The 16,930-nt window shown below is 40.6% G+C and overlaps 1 long non-coding RNA gene across 8 annotated transcripts in view; it reads left to right on the forward strand.

The window, feature by feature from the left end:
• LOC109391552 (uncharacterized) overlaps positions 1 to 14,652 on the forward strand; it is a 35,741-nt gene extending 21,089 nt beyond the window's left edge. For 3 of the 8 annotated variants that reach the window (XR_002125864.1, XR_002125865.1, XR_002125871.1), the window contains 4 exons: positions 3,781 to 3,968; positions 8,147 to 8,243; positions 8,334 to 8,954; positions 13,546 to 14,652. This is a non-coding gene — a long non-coding RNA (uncharacterized LOC109391552). The remainder of the gene's footprint in view (positions 1 to 3,780; positions 3,969 to 8,146; positions 8,244 to 8,333; positions 8,955 to 13,545) is intronic. The other 5 variants (XR_002125870.1, XR_002125868.1, XR_002125866.1 and 2 more) reach the window with 4 other exon arrangements.
• The last annotated feature ends 2,278 nt before the right edge of the window (positions 14,653 to 16,930 follow it).

The raw sequence follows: 16,930 nt of genomic DNA on the forward strand, positions 1-16,930 counted from the left end.
TCTAATGAAGACAGCCATTTCCGAGGTATTTACCTTTTTATCTAGTCCACCCACAAAATCTGATGAATCAAGTTGTAGGGACATATCTAAATGTAAATCCTTTGTTCTGCCATAATTTTGGTACATGTACTCTAGTTGGTTGTACATGTAAAAATTGAGTACCTGCGTTTTCATGTTTTTCCAATTTATCTAATATTAACCTACCAATGTTTAAGATTTATTAATGTTTCAATGCATAAAAATTATGAAGTCTTAGTATCTTATAAAAATATTTCATTATTAAAATGTTGATGGAAAAGGTGCCTCAGAACAGAGCCCTAAAATGTTTTACTGGTAGGTTTAGGATTTAAAAAGTAGAACAAAGTAAAAAATGATTCGTGGATAGGCCAAAGGAAAACTGTAAAAGAAAGGGCATTAATTGTGCCTGGGACCATAATTATGGCATGGCGATTTTGATCTTCAGAAACAACTGAATCTCCCTAAACCTGCAGGGTCCCTTGTAAAATCTACCCCATCAAATATAATGAGGCATTTGAGGTGTCTCAAAAAGAAAAGTGGTGAACAAGTGGGAAAATGGGCAAAGGAATGGGATAGAAATTTAACCAAAAAAGTGCAAACGACTGAAGCAAAATATAGGAAAATATTCAGTAATAATCAAACGTTGGATATTGACAAGGGTTTTCTAAATTACAAAGTACAGAACCTCAAGAGATTTTTATGTGGCATGTTAGCAAAGATTTCTTTAAGTTATAAAACCAGTTTTATAACCCTCAAGGGTGTCTGGAAACCAGCAGCCTCATACATTGCTTGTAGAAGTAATTCTAGTTATGAGAATTTATCCTTAGGAAATCATCAGATGTTCTTGTACAAGCTTGTTCACTGTAGTGTTACTTATAATAAAGACTATAAATAACCTAGATGTCTAACAACAATAGGTAATTTTTTTGGTGAGGTTTCTAGATGATGGATTATAAATGCAGCCTTGAAAAACAATCATGCTTTAGAAAAGTATGGGGAAATGTTTATGATGTATTGTTAAAGAATGCAGGTTTCAAAACACTTAAGTACTAAGTGATCACAATTTTATTTTTAAAGTACAGATGCACAAAAGTGTGGGCACAAAAGTAATATTAGAAGATTATAACTCAAAATGTTAATGTTTATCCCTCAATGGTGGGATTATAGAGTAGTATTTTCTTCTTATATATCATCATTTGGATATTTTTTAGTTTTTCAGTGGTACCATGACTACCTAAAAAAAATAATTAGGTAGACATTCTGTATAGAGAGAGCTATTTTATTTTAAACATCTGTGGTAATTAATTAAAAAAACAACAACCCCAAAATCTAGAGAAGATTGAGCATTCCATATATAAAAAGGATGACAAAGGGGAGAGTTTGCCTGTCAGATGAAATCATAAGATATCCAAACTGGAAGATGGATTAGAAATCATTCAGTCCAATGCCCTTTATTTTGCAGATGAGAAAATGAAGCTCAAATTTATCCAAGGCCACACAAATAGTGTTTAGAATCCAGACAAGAATTAGATTTTCTAATTTCTAGGATTTTTGTCTTATCTTTCTTTTCTTCTACATATGTATAATGAAGTAGTTGGCAACTGTGTTCTTTTAAGTCTGAAAAAAGAGATGGAAAAATTTTAGAATAGAGAGAAAAACCATATTGTAAATAACATGGTAATGTAGCTTTTCTTCCTATTTTTTGAATTAGCATTTGCTCCCCCCTCAAAAAAAAAACTACACACTTTGTTCTAACCTTCAGAATAACCCATTTGAAATAAAACCTCTAAGTAAAACTTCATAATGCTGATTTAAATATGTTTTTTCTTATGTCCTCCGTTTTCCCTCAGTCAGTTCTCTTAATCTTCATCAAGACCGCAGACTGATTATAAGAGGTAAAAATTAAAATCAACTTTTCATATGGGCCCTGCTAAAATCTGAATTATTGATGGCTGATATTGAAATGTTTATGAAGTTTTAATCAACAAATGAAATAAGATTGTCAAAGATTGTAATGCACGCTTGACTTGTATTAGAAAGGTAGTATCATGTACATATTTGTTCATACATTTATACATTCTACCAATATTTATTGAGCTCCCACCATGAGACAGACACTGTGTTATCCCATATAAAGTATTGGGTTGTCAGAAAAGTCATGACGTATTTTTTCTCTGTTTTTCATTGCAAAAATGCGTCATGACTTTTCCGACAACCCAATAGCAATTGAAACAGACCCAAACCCAGACCTTAGAGCGCACAGCCTACTGTATAATAATAGTCTCTACTAAGTTATATGTTATAAGGCAAGAATCATGTCTTATTCATCAGTACAATGAGTAAAGTAGATTTTCTTTCAATATTGTTGACTAAATGAGTGAATTTACCAGGGGTTATTTTGCCCTAAACATAACTAAACATGTTAAATGTAACAGACATAAACTTGTGTGAGTTGAGAAATAATGGACTAAGAAACCCTGAAATAACTATTGCTAACTTCAGCACACTTTTTCCAAAGCCAGTCTGTCATTCATATCATCCAAAATTGGGTCTAATACCTGGTTATGAAAAGATTTCTGACAAAAAAACTCATTTAAATGTGGCCACCCAAAGCAAGTAGCCTTAGGTGCTCAGAGACTGCTCTCATTTACATCGGAACAGATTTTTGTCTTTGTAATCTTGTTCTTTCAGAAGCAAATCCTTTGACATTTATAATGGCTTTCATAGTTGCATGAGATAATTTGGGGAGGTAACCTGAGAGAGTATATGACCCAGCATTTTTAGAAGCGAGTAACAGATTTCAGCAGCAATACTTAATGGAAGTCTCTAAAATAATATTTATTTATTTATTTATTTTTATTTATTTTTATTTTTTTAAAGATTTTATTGGGGAATTGAGGGATGGGAACAGCGCTGGGGAATTGGAAGGGGAACAGACAAGTTGCTGTCGTTTTGTTCTTCAGTCTAGTTGTGGAGGACGTTGCTTCACTGGCCCAAGTTGGCACCATCATTGCGCTCTTCCCGGGCGAGGCAAATCAGTCGCCGGCTTCTAGACGGCTGCTCACTGTGGCTGCTGGCCGCTCACGCTGGCTGCTGGCTACACACGGTAGCCCATGGCTACCCACTGCAGCAGGGGCTGTAGCCTACGCAGTCCCCGGCGACTCACGGCATCCCAGCTCCAGGTTGAGCTGTTGTTCAGCATCTTAGCTGTAGATGGCAGTGTCACTGGCCCTCATATGTGGGATCCAAACCGGGGCCCTCTGGTGTCCCAAGCCAGCTCTTAACCAATGCGCCACTCGGCTGGCCTTAAAATAATATATTTTTAAATGATCAGAATATCAGGAATTTTCAATTTTTTGGAGATTGTTAATTGGTATGCAAATGTAGCTTTTCATTTGCTGACATCTTAATCAAATCAGGATTTGTGCTCTTGAATCAAAGAAGCAAAAGGCTGTAATGGCTTTCCTGTGTTATCTACCCTATAAATGGTAAGTTTTTCTACCTTAATTTACCTGGGGAGGTAAACACAATATGAAAAAGCAAAGACTTGGGCCTCCCTGGGTCTGGTCTACCTAATGCATAAAGTGGTGCTTACCTGGGACCTCCATGAGTTAGCCTCTACTGTGTCTTCCAAAGGAGAGAAAATAGATTGTCTTCTAAGCTGGTACAAATGGGGGGAGACAGCAGCTGTATGTGATCTTGTGTTCTGACATGGTTCTGGCATCTGGAAAATTTGGTAACCTGTGCTTTGTTACTTTCTAGCAAGTACAGATATCAGGCACCAGGGCCTAATACTCCACCAATCCACAAGATCCCATACTTCCTTGAGGGTGAGAGAGAGGGGTCCCGATATTCTCAGCATTTGGTTATCACTCTCAGATGAGCTCTAGAGTCCAGCTAATGAACAGGCACCACGCCAGGAAGAGATACATGAGCTTGCATCTCAAAGGGTATGTACTCTGATGCTGAAATCATAAACCAGAACATCTGACGTGTCTCATGCACAATGAGGGAGGGAGGACTGCTGATGGAAATGTCACACGCAGCTGCTTTTAGCACTTGGCTTTCACCGATGATGCTTCCTCCTCTGCCACTACACCCCGCCCTCTTCCTGCATGCAAGCCATTTAGGGTTCTGTAGTTCTCATCCTGCATGCTGTGAAAGAGACTAGATTTATATCTGTCTCATCATTTAGTTCATGGCTGTTTGATATGCCTGATGGGCTCTGTGGCTGAGTGATGGCCTGATCTATTTGGGTCAGAAAAGAGCCTACCTTAGCTCTAAAGGTACAGAAAATGGCCTATGGCACTAATTAAACCACTTGTGAAACAATATCCTTTGAACACTTTCCTCTACTGCTTCTCCAGCTGTACATGCAATTAAGCATGTAAGCCTGTGTGTCTCCATAGTACAGGTTGTGAGGAGGACAAGCCAGTCCCTCCTCACTGGCTTGTCCTCTAGAATTCATTTCCCCTCACTTTTCTTTTTTATCCTTTGGATTTAAGTTGAAACATCAATTTCTTGAGGAGATCGTCCCTGACTCTTTCTTACTGCTCAAAACCAGGAATTCTCCCAGTTCACCACACCATAGTATCGGGTACTTCCTTTTTTGCAACCTATATCATGCTTATAATATTGGGTTGTCGGAAAAGTCACGATGCATTTTTGCAACGAAAAACAGAAAAAATATGTCATGACTTTTCCAACAACCCAATAGTTAAGTGCCTGTCTTCCCTATTAGACTCTTAAGTTCTTTTAGGGTAGGAATTATCCTACCTGAATCTCTAGCACCAAGATTTGTGCTTTGCACATACTTGGTGCTTAATAAACATTTGTTGAATGAATGAATGAATGAATGAATGAATGAATTGCATCTTATAATCACTTGGAAATTCCTTTGTGAGAACCGAGTGTTGAACTCTCTGTGCCTTCCTGATCACGCAGGTGGGACCTTACTGTACAGTTCTCCATGCCTGACTACTGCTTGCCTTTTCATATCACCATAATCTAAATTCTTATCATCATGGAAAAGTGTTTTCAACTTCTTAAGCAATCATTTCTAGGAAGATTGCAGTCTGTGTTCATTTTAAGTGAAACCAGAAGCCAGATTGGCTTTTAGAGTTGAGTGTTGTGTTTCCTCATATTGTAATCAATTTTTTAAAAAATGGTTAAGCTCCCAAAGAAATGATTTCATGTAATTAATTACATTTGACAATGAGTTGGCCAATTGCTAATACATTTTTACCAAAATATCTTCTCGTAAACTCTAGATGTTTCTCAAATATTAACTTGAGCTTGAGTATCTCATTCTATCTAGCAACTTTTCATAGTAGATTCATAGTTGAAACAAGGAAAACCAGCTTCACATGCCATTCATTCATTCATTTATTGATTCAATAATTATTAGTGAAGACTATAAGCCAGACACTATTCGAGATGTATGGGACTATCTATAAATAGATTCTTGCCCTCAAGGAAATCATTATAGGACAGCTGTACTCATCAAATATTCCATTGCTCCTCTGCTTTTCCCAGCCTCCCTTCAGTTCGGTTGGGGTCACATGATTACTTCTGGCTGATGGCCTGTGAAGGAAGTGACTTGCATTACTTTCAAGCTGAGGAAGTTATAAGCTGATGTGCCTCCCCACTTCCTTCCCCCACACAGTACCCTTAGAGGTTACACCTCCCACACGGTACAGTGACAAAATGGTAGGACATGCATCATCTTGGCTACTGAGTGAAGGTGTGGAGTACAGCATTATACCCTGTACTGCCTGCCAACTTGCGCTAGACATATGACATGCATGAGATACCAATTTTGTTGGTTAAGCACTAAGAATTCAGGATTTGACTGCAGGGACAGCCAGCATTAACAACCCTGAGTAATACAACTCCTGTGATTTATTTAATATCTTTTATGTGCTAAGCGCAGCACTAGGCTGTTTGTAATAGTGATTTATTATTGTTAAAGCCCTGACAATCCTTGCCAAAATGGAGGCATTTTCAATATTCAGTCTGAACTACTATATTCATTTTCACCAGATCTACTCCTTTAAAAAAACCAAAAAACAAAACAGTAACACTAAAATACAAGCCCTGAAATCTTAGCGAGAAAAAAGGATTCTAGAGGACCGAGACCTTATGCTATGGCTGTTTGAGTGGGTTATTTAATCTGCCTTATTTTTTCCCATAGACAAAATTTGGGCTAATATTTTGCTCCTGATATCACAAGGTTACTGTGATGACCAAAATGAGTTAACTATATAAACTATGAAGCATTTATACAAATAAAATAAGACCATTCTTACAGGATCTAGGACACCACCAATGGCAGTGTCCAAAGTGTCTTTACATGCAGAGTCTGTCTTCTGAATCGCTTTTGAACTCTTGAGCCACTGATGCCTGCATTTTTCAACCCAGTATCACCCTCTGTGCCATCAAGAGCCCTGGTGATGCACCAGTCCTTAAAGAGGGCACCACCATTCTTTTCTGAGATTTTCTTCCAAGCTCCTGACATTCATTCTGCAAGTTTTGAGGCTGCTGCTTTTCTGATCTTACCCGGAAGGTTACAAGAGAAGGTTTTCAATATGAATTAACTAGGATTCATATTTCCCGTGTAGATGGTGCTTAAATTTTTTGACTGAAACATTCACAGGTTTCAGTTGTCCAGTCGTGCCACCAGGACTAACAAGCACATTTGCAGATGAGCAGACAATAGTAACTGCGTCAACAGCTGAGCAGTGGAAACAACTGAAAACACCATCAGTACACCTGAAACTAACAATAAAAATAAAAAAAATAAAAAATAAAAAAAAGAAAACACCATCAATTGTCTGAATTTCAGAGATGTTAAAATGAGAAAATATACACGTATGTACCTTGGAATAGATAAAGTATTGGTGTTTTTGCTTTGGTTTGTTTTAACAAATAAAGGTCTAGAGTAATAAGGCCCTAAGTATAAGAAGCTCAGCTACACAGAAGTTCACGGATCATTCTTTGATCTCCATCCCATTGTTAGCACTCTAACCCAAGCCTTCACAATCGTAAATCTAGGACACACAATAAGAGGGGCCTGGGGCTTGGGGGAAAGAGAACTGGCTTTGGTGTCTGAAGAACTGAGTCTGACTCTCAGCCCTGCAACTCTTCAGATGTGCTATTTTGGGAGAAATATTTAATTCAGAAAGATTTTAGAGACAATTTCATATATGCAAAAGCACGTTATGAGCTGTAAAGTCTATATGTAAAGAGAAGATAACTGATTTGTTGAGTGCCAGGAACTGTGTTTGGTATCTTGCATACATTATCTCATTTTATTCGCTATAAATGCTAAGGCATATTGTGTCTTGATGGTCACCTTGCTACCTAATCCATTTTTATGCTGTATGAAATCTTTTTTGCAAAATATCCCTGTCATTGCCTCCCTCCTTAAAGCATAAATCTATGGTTACCGTTTGGATCACAAACAAGTTGATGACTATGAGCCTAAAACAGAGCTGCATTCTCTCACTTGCTCTTGCCTCGTAGCCAGAAACATTTGAAATAAGAGACCCTCAGGTTACTAGTGTACCGCTTTCTCGGTGACCCTGGTGCCAAAACTGGCCCCTGAGGACCATGCAGAAAGTTTTCACTATGGTCAAAGTCCAAAATGAATCCAAGATTCAGGGTGTTGATCTAAACAGGCATTAGATAATGTAAACAGATTCAGATATGAGGAGTTGGCATTAAAAAACCTGGCCTTAAAGCATGGGTTCTAGACACACTGCCTGGGTACCAGTCCCAGCTCACCGTGTAGCCTCGGGCAAACCATTCTGCTCTTCCGAGTCTTAATGTTTTGGGTTGTAAATGAGATAAGTAATAATCCTATGTTATGAAAACTAAATGAGATGATGCATATAAAATACTTAGCATTATGTCTAAAATGTGTTCAATAAATAGTAGCTTTTATTACTAAAAACAAAAAACCTGACCATAGAAACCAGAGATCCCAAGGATATAGTTTTGGGACCTGCAACTGTTCATGGGAGCAGAAGTTACCAGCAAGAAATCTAGTTCTGGGCAGGGACCCCCAAAGCTTGATTACCTTTGAGACTAACTGAACAAATGACCTAGTCTCCTCGTGTTCTTCTAGCAGGAAAAATTGGAGTCCTTGAATTGGAGTGACGCTTCATCTACAAGTTAGGGTTATCGAGTCAAGGTCAAAAGCTAGAGGGGTATGAGGTTAAGAGGTAAGCACATTATTACATCAGATATGTGAAATGATATCTTGAAATACTAATAGGTGGGGCGTTAAAACAATAAACTTTATTATATTTCAGATGTCCACAGGATAGAGGACTTCGTGAAGCTTCCGGGGAGCAGATAAAAATTGGGAGACTCCCAAGACCCATCTCAAGGTCACCTTCTTTAGGACACCTTCCCTAACAGCAATGTTGTAATATTTAATTTGTAACTCAATGTTATATTGTCCTCTGATTCATTTGTGTATGTACACATTGACTTCCCATTGAGATTTTTAAGCTTAAGGATGGTAATAGCAACTTTAAAAAATATTCTGCATGTACAATACCTCACATAACGCTGTGTAGCACTAAGAAAACTTATTAATATCACTATTAGAATCTGGTGGAGATTATATCTTGCATAATCTCTCTAAAGGTGAGAATTCGGATTACTTTTTGCTATTCAACACGTTTTTCTGCAAACCCAGTCACTCCAGAAAAATCTATCTTATTTGCAGAACTGTTGCAAAACCTGACACTCCTCTTCACTTTGCTGGAATGCCCTTGTAGTTGCCAAATATTGCCCTGCTTCATGGAAATTCTTGGCCAGATCTGTGGACTGCCAGCCCTTGCAGCTGCTGATCCTTGAAGTCCAATTCTCCTATAACATCAAATCAAACAATATTTCCTAAGACACTGAGCTGGTTGCCATTGAAGGTACAGGCATGTCTCGTTTTATTGCGCGTCGTTTTATTGCGCCCCACAGATAATTGCATTTTTTTTTTATGAAATACACATTTTTTTAAATTAGTTTCAGCTGTACAACACAGTACAATAGTTACACTTTTTACCCCTCAAAGTGACAACCCCCCTCCCCCAATCCGCCGCCCCATTTCCCCCCAATATCATACATATCTATTACAAATCCCTTGACTCCACTCCCACGCTATACTCCACGTGATAATTGCATTCTTTACACACTGAAGGCAAGACCCTCCACCAGGAAGAAGATTGACTCTCTTTGTTGCAGTACTTGCTTTAGTGTGGTGGTCTGAACCCGAACCTGCAATACCTCCGAGATATGTCTGTATAAAGATATGATCACTGCCCTTATGTAGTTGATAGTTTATATAAAAACGAACATGAATATTTAAATAGTAGGTAAAGGCAAGCGACAATTATATATAGAAAGGACAGCAAAGGAAGTGACACAAACAGTGGCTCTAAGGATTCACTGGAGGATGAGACGACCTTTTTATTCCTTCTATCTAGAAAGCCGAGAGCCCAGTGTAGGAGCTCCCTGTATCCACTGTTCCTTCACGTCACTATTTTGAAATGCACCGACAGAAAGATACGATGTCCTTGTACCATACAAATCTTTCATGTACCTTGAGCCATCTCCCAGGTTTTAGGTTCTCACCTCTTAACCTAAGATTACTCATGGCACCTACTGAGATACCTGCCTTGAAAAAGCTCCCTCTCCTCCTCTCTTTACTACTAATTCTGTGTTAGAGCCTATACTCTCGTTGATTTTGTTTTTAAGTATCCCAGACCTACGGATCTTGACTGGTACCAGGTCACACAGATATTTATTCATGTCACAAGACTTATTCTCATCCCCTAGGATATATATGATTTCCTCACATACTCACCATTCTGCCTGGAATATAATATTCCTAGAACAGCCTTTTCCTCCGAGATGAAGAGACTTGGTCAAAAGCAGCACGATAGCCGCTGCCTCCTGTTCCTTCACCTCATTTTCCCTGTTCCCCCTACCTTCCCTCCCTTGGCAGCTTTATCTGTTTCCCTATGAGAACGAATGTCATCCCATTCCAAGTCTTCAATCAGTGTGTTCTAAAAGGAGAGAAAGCCTAAGCGTATGAGTCAGCGTTATTCCTGGTACTGAATCCTGTTTGTTCTCATGATTGTTGGCCTGAAGAACAGGGAAGGGAAGTGCGACTTCTGATTCTCATGCTATGAAAAGGAAGTGAATGGCGGTCAGCCCATTTTATTAATTTAAAAGATCCGTTTAAAAAACAGTGCTAGCACACCGAACTCCTGTGTATGCACATAGGGCATTACGAAGCTTTTTAGGGGGTTTACTTACCATGTTACAATTGGCTTTATTAACCTTGGTGTTGGCTTCTTAAGCAAAAACAGAATCAGTCCACCCCAGGAGATTGACAGGCATCTATCTGCCTGGTGGCCTGACAGGTGAAGGTGCCCTCCTTTGGCGTTTCTAGGAATGGACAGTGTAACTGCCACCTACCTTCTATCCCCACTTTATAACACAATGATTTATGTTTGCTCCTGGGTCTCCATTAGACTGTTGCATCCTCGAGGAGAGAATCTGTTTTCTTTTTTTTTTTTTTTAAGATTTTTTTGGGGAATTGGGGAAGGTGAACATTGTTTTTCCAGGACCAATCAGCTCCAATTCAAGTTGTTGTCCTTCAATCTTAGTTGTGGAGGGAGCAAGCTCACCTCTAAGTCCAGTCGCCGCTTTCAGTCTAGTTGCGGGGGGTTGCATAGCCCACCATCCCATGCGGGAGTCAAACCGGCAGCCTTGTTGTTAAGAGCACGTGCTCTTGCCAGCTGAGCCATCCTGTCACCTGTTGGCAGCTCAGCTCGGGCGCAGCTCACTGGCTCATGTGGGAATCGAACCGGCAACCCTGTTGCTCAGAGCTCGTGCTCTTAACCAACTATGCTACCCAGCTGGCCCTGAGAAACCGTTTTCTTACTCATCTCTGTTCCCCTCCACAACATCAAGTGGTATATTGCATATGCAACTGCTCAACAAAGGTTTTAGAATTAACCAGTCAAGCAAGCCTTGCCGAAGTGGTAGCCTGGCTTTGTGGAAGTCTTTCAACTCTGTGTGCCAGCTCTCTAAGTGTGAAAAGGAACAACCGCAACAACAATAGGAGTTGCCTCTGGCAATCATGAGAGGCAAGTTGCTGAAAGCCAATGACAGCAACAGAAAGGGCAAGAGGTTATATTGGGATCACTGTCATTGAGACCCTAGCTCAAACTGAGCCAGAGGAATTGCACGCACAGCAGAGCTGCTGAAAACACCCATGTTCTACAGCAGCATTTCTAACTTTCAGCTCTCGGCAGACAGCCTCTGAGAGACCTTGCTCCACATCTCACACAGTGAGAGGAATGGGAGACACTCTGGCCCAAGCCTGTAAACTCAAGAACTTCCCTGACATGGGGACTGCTGAGAGACTGAGCAGATGTACTAGGAATGCCCGTGCTCTTCCCTGACTGCCTATTTTGGCCATCTCTCTGCTTATGAAGTGCAGTGGAGGGGTCCCAGGCTTGAGCCAAGCCAAAGATACAGGAGAAAGATCTGGAATCCACCTCAATGGGTAGGGCCACTTAAGAAGGGCGTGCACAGTGGGGAATGTTCAGAAAACAAACTTCTTGCAACAATCTGGAGTCTTAAAGGGGCTGAATCTTCCTCCTCTTTAACCCCTGAATGTTGGTGGGAGCTTTGCTTTAATGTATGCGTGTTGGGGAGAGGCAGGGTGTGATAAGAGGTGATATGTTGAGTAAGTGAGCTTGACAGTCTAGTAGTCCCCAGCTTGGCCTTCAGTGAAGATAGTAACTGCCGCCTGACTTCCCTGATCAGTCCTACCCCCCTCTCTCCCATCATCACCTGGAGATCTCTCCAGGGAGAGGCTGTGGATATGACCAGGCCGCCCCAGTGTTCTGTGTCTGCACCAGCAGTCCTGGGTCGACTTGAGATTTGTTCCGCTCTGAGGAAAGAAACTGGGAATTGTAGGAAGGCAGGGCCTTCAGCTCTTGTGCCTTTTCAATGTGGCAGCTGGAAACTTGCGCTCCCTCACCACTCTCTTCCTTCTCTTTGTCCCCTGAAGATACAGGACAGGAGAGGAGTTGTTCATACCCTTCTTTCCCTGTGTTCTGCTGTGCACAGTTGTCCGATAGCACATCAGGCAGTGAGGCAGCTAATCCTGGACTTTAAGCCCTGCAGTTACCCTGGACCCACAGGTCCTGAGGGCGCATACCCTCAGAACCTTAAGTCTTGGCTGCTCTAACCGGTAGGGCTTCCAACCTTCTCTCTCACTGGTTCCAAGCATTCTGTGCTGTTATCAGCAGGAGACTCCCAGGCATTCTGGAAGCTCTGCCTGAGAGTACGAACTGCTGCTGTTGCTGTAGCTGCCAGGACCTACAGCGAAGAGCCAAGAAAGACATCACTTTATTCCCTGGGCCTCATTCCCCCTGAGCTGGTACAGCCAGGGGTCTGCAGAGCCATGTGACTCTCTCCAAGCAGTAGTCTTTTCAGGAGCTGCAGAAACTGTTCGTTACCTTTAAGTTTTCAGTGGATGGGTGAAAAGGGATGGTAACCGTCTCTGATTCCGAAGCTGCAGAACCAACCAGCAAAACCTTAGGAGAAGGCGGCTTCCACCACAGGTGTCTTAGCTCCTGTTGCCACTGTCAGTACTTTGGGGCCTTGGTGAAGGTCTCCCCACCAAGAATCTGGAATTAAAGCTGCCCTTTTAGATTTAAACCTTAAAATCGAGGCCAGTCGAGTGGCACAGTTCGTTAAGAGTTGACTTGGGACACCAGCTCTGAGCAGCAGGGCCCTGGTTCGGATCCCACATAGAGGGCCAGTGACGCTGCGCCCTCTACAGCTAAGATGGTGAACAACAGCTTGATATGGAGCTGGGCTGCCTTGAGTCTCCGGTGATGGCGTAGGCTGCAGTGAGGCTGCCGTGGGCTGCCGTAAGCCAGCGTGAGCGGCCGGCAGCTGGCATGAGCTGCCAAGAGCCGCTGTGAGTGGCCGTCCAGTGGCTGGCGACCAATCTGCCTCACCCAGGAAGAGCGCAATGATAATAATACCAACATGGGCCACTGAAGCGAGGTCCTCCACAGCTAGACTGAAGAACAAAAGGACAGCAACTTGTCTGTTCCCCTTCTCCCATTCCCCAACACTGTTCTTTCCCAATTCCCCAATAAAAATCTTAAAAAAAAAAGATTGTCTCAGAGTCAGGGCTGGTGAGTGGAACCCAGTGTGTTTAGGGCAGAGGCTGCGCTGACCTGTTCAGCTCTGGACGCAGGTAAATGGCTGCTGTGAAGTTGGATGAGTTTGCCCCTATCAAGCATTCAAGACACAAAACAGACTTCCTTGTTTCTCATTCCTCGCCTGCAAGCAACCTACTCTTACCATCTGACTCTCAAGTGCTGGTCACAGGACATGAATACTTTGGCCTGTGGCCATTCTATTTCTTTCTATGTCTATTCACAATTTTCATTATGAATAAATTGGTGTTCTGGTTTTGAATACCAGTCTAGGGGAGCTTGAGTCCATTGTGGGAGATGAATCCACAAATTATGTGTGAACAGACTGGATTTCTAAGCCTATGGGGCAGAGGACCAGAACCTTATCCTGGTGAATCACCAAGGTAAGTCCATGCCATGAGAACCTTTTGGGGCCCCAGGAAACTCTCTGACTGGCTGGTGATCTGTCTCCTTCCTACTCAGACTTCTAATGTTATCAGGCCTAGTGAAGTTCTGTCTGTATTGAGGGACTGGCAGGATAGAATTGTGTTTGGGATCCTGGTGTGGAGTCGGTAGACTTGGCGTATATCCTTTCTTCAATTATTAACTTAAGCAAATTGCCTAACCTTCCCACCCTTCAATTTTCTTCTCTGTGATTTGGGGATAACAAGTGTCTACTTCATAGCATTCTTAGGGAAAAATGAGACTGCATGTTGAGGACTTTATGTAGTAGGTAACATAAAAGGTGCTTAATAAATAGCAGTTACTCTTATTTTTAGAGCCCTCACTGGATGCCAGGCCCTGTGCATTGATATATCTGCCCAGTCAAACAGCTGGCAAGCGGGAAAACTGGGTGGGTGTTGAACCAGGCCAAAGCTAATGTATTTGACGACTAGTTTAAACTGTCTCTGATAGTTTAACAAACATGGCAAAACTTGCACTTTCAAACTGTCTCTTTCCCTTTAAAGGAATGAATTTGGAAGACTGCATACTTACTCCTAAGCCTATTTGGAACTCCTCTTTTGGACTTACCTGAGAAATCTGTGCTATATTTTTTAAACATCCTTAACAAGGACAAATTTTTGTTCATGAAGAGAAGATTTGATCTTTCATAATAACCAAAATGTGTTTTGTGCCAAGCCCAATAAATAAAGTGGAGAATAACAAAAACATGGCATAGAAAGCAATTCCACAGTTTTGACAGGAGTAGCAAATACTTCATTGTCACAAAGCATTTTCTGTTATTTCTGACTTCATGTTCCTATCACATTGGTCTTGTATGGAACAAAATATGTATTGTTATTAGTAAATTAAGTTAACTACAAATGAGTTAAATTATTGTAACTGAAGACTAATGATCAAATTAATATAAACAAAGAAAGATTGTTTATATTCAGTGAAGGCCTTGTCCTTTTAACAGTTCTATCATTGATATGAAAGTATGCTCAGCAGACCTGTGAATCAATGTTGCAAATGGTGATTTTTTTAAAAAGGGGGGTTGAAAATTAAGTTTAACAGTTAAATTGAATATCTTGCACTTCAAGCTAGAAAAAAAGGACTGAATAACTGCATGTACAGGATGAGCAATATAGCCAAGCAGAAGCATGTAGGAGAAATTCTTGGAAGTTTTAGTAGATAGGATCTTACTCTGAGTTAATGACTGCCAAGAAAAATACTAAGGTATTAAGCTGAATTAAAGGGAACATAGATTCTAGAACAAAGGAGGTGACACATCCACCCTACTCTGCTGATTAGAATTCTAGAAAGTACAATGTAAGAGGGATATGGTCAAACTGAACTGTATGCAAGAAGAGAGTGATCATGGTAAAAGAAAATGGAAATGGTGAAAAGTTAGATATGTTGTTGAAATATGAAAATATTGTGGCACACAAATTCTTTAAATATTTAATGGGCCACCACATGGGGAAAGGATTCCGTTCATTCCATATAGTAGCAAGGGATAGGATTAGGGAAGTGGGTGGAAGCATCATTGAAAAAGATTTTTAATTCAAAATACAAAAGAGCTGTGTAATAATGACAGAAAACTAAAAACAAGATGAGGTTTCAGGAAAAAGTTTCCTCATCACCTGAGCTGCTCCCACAGACACAAACTGAACAAGTTGTCTTTCTCCCCAAGAGAGGACTCTCACCTGTCAGATCCTATTTATAACCATGACTCATTCAAAAGCAACCTTAAAGCACATATATGTGCTGTGAAGCTAGAGTCATCAACTGTGCTGACTTTTCTGGGATTGAGGGGTCTTTTGGGGTGCTGGACTTATGATGCTAAAACTAGGAAAAGCCCCATGTAAATAAATGGTGATGAGTTGATCATCCTGGGGCTGAGATTTGAGTAAAATAGGTCGTGTAAGACACAGTGGAAGCAAACATAAAAGATAGGCAATCAAACCTTCATTGAACCAACACGGGAATAAAGGAAGGTATTGTCTTTTACATATAAGTTAAATTTCTAGATAGTTGAAGCTTACTCTTTAAATACCAACAAATTTAGGCATATTAGATTTTAAATGTCCATTACATAGTTTCTCTCTGCTCCTTATCCGGCAACATGAATTATAGATTTGTCTTGTTTAAAAAATATATCAGCAAAAAATCGGAAGGGCAGTAAAGTGAAGTAGTTGAGACAAAGTTTTGACAGAAGTGGGTTTGAGCTTGCTTTTGTCAATTATTATATGTCAGATTACTTAGTCTATGTCCTAGTTTCCTCAGCTGTAAATTGGGGACAATATTTATACCTGCTACATGGAATAGAGCCTAGTAGACCATAATAAACAATCAACAGTATTTTATCATTGTTAATAACGAGCAGCGCTATTGTCTGGGTCAAATATATAGCTCTAGCCAGTTGTATTGTCTTCTAGGTCATCTGAGCAGACCCTACCGTCTGCTCTCAGTGTCTCTGGTCTGTATGCTTAATCTCTTTATTTTATACACAGCTGAGTGGCTGTGTGAAGGCACTTAAACCTCCTAAGGAACAAAGTGCATGTACTTTCTGATGGCTGTTTACTCATTTATATCTAGTCCCTGGACTGTGTTCCAAGTACTTGGGAATTCTGGAAACATTACCTAACTGTACATGCAACATGACAAAAATCAATCAGTTGATCTGCCAGCTTTAGCAGCAGTTTGAAGTTAAAATAATAATTTTCAAACATAATTTTACTCTTTGTTCTACTACCCATTTTGTCAAAAAAAAAACAAAAAAAGTCCTATTCTTACGGTTCCTCAAATACTGAAGAGCTACTTGGACAAAATGTGCACCTGAGCTTTATTTTCTCAGGGAAGCCCAGGAACAGGTCATTCCTAAAACACAAGAAGGAGACTTTGAAGACTGATTGTTTTTGCCTTATAACTTCAACCTTGATCCTATACTGAAAAAGCAGTAGATAGATATTCACAAAGAGAAGGCTGTAAATGAATAAAGGAACATGGAGTCACATTTCATATGGCTCTGTTGACTTACTACCCTTCTCTCCTCCTGTCGCAGATCTAACCATTCCAGCCCAAATCTGTGGGTCGCTGCGTAGTCAGCTGCACTCCTCACTTCAGACTGGACTGAGATTACCATCTAACGTCTTCTCATAAATCCATAGTCCGCCCCTGAAGTGTTCCCCGGGAGAGGAAATACTTGAGAAGAGCAGATAAAGTCAAGC

Source organism: Hipposideros armiger, unplaced genomic scaffold, assembly GCF_001890085.2.
Source record: "Hipposideros armiger isolate ML-2016 unplaced genomic scaffold, ASM189008v1 scaffold_297, whole genome shotgun sequence".
Lineage (NCBI taxonomy): Eukaryota > Metazoa > Chordata > Mammalia > Chiroptera > Hipposideridae > Hipposideros > Hipposideros armiger.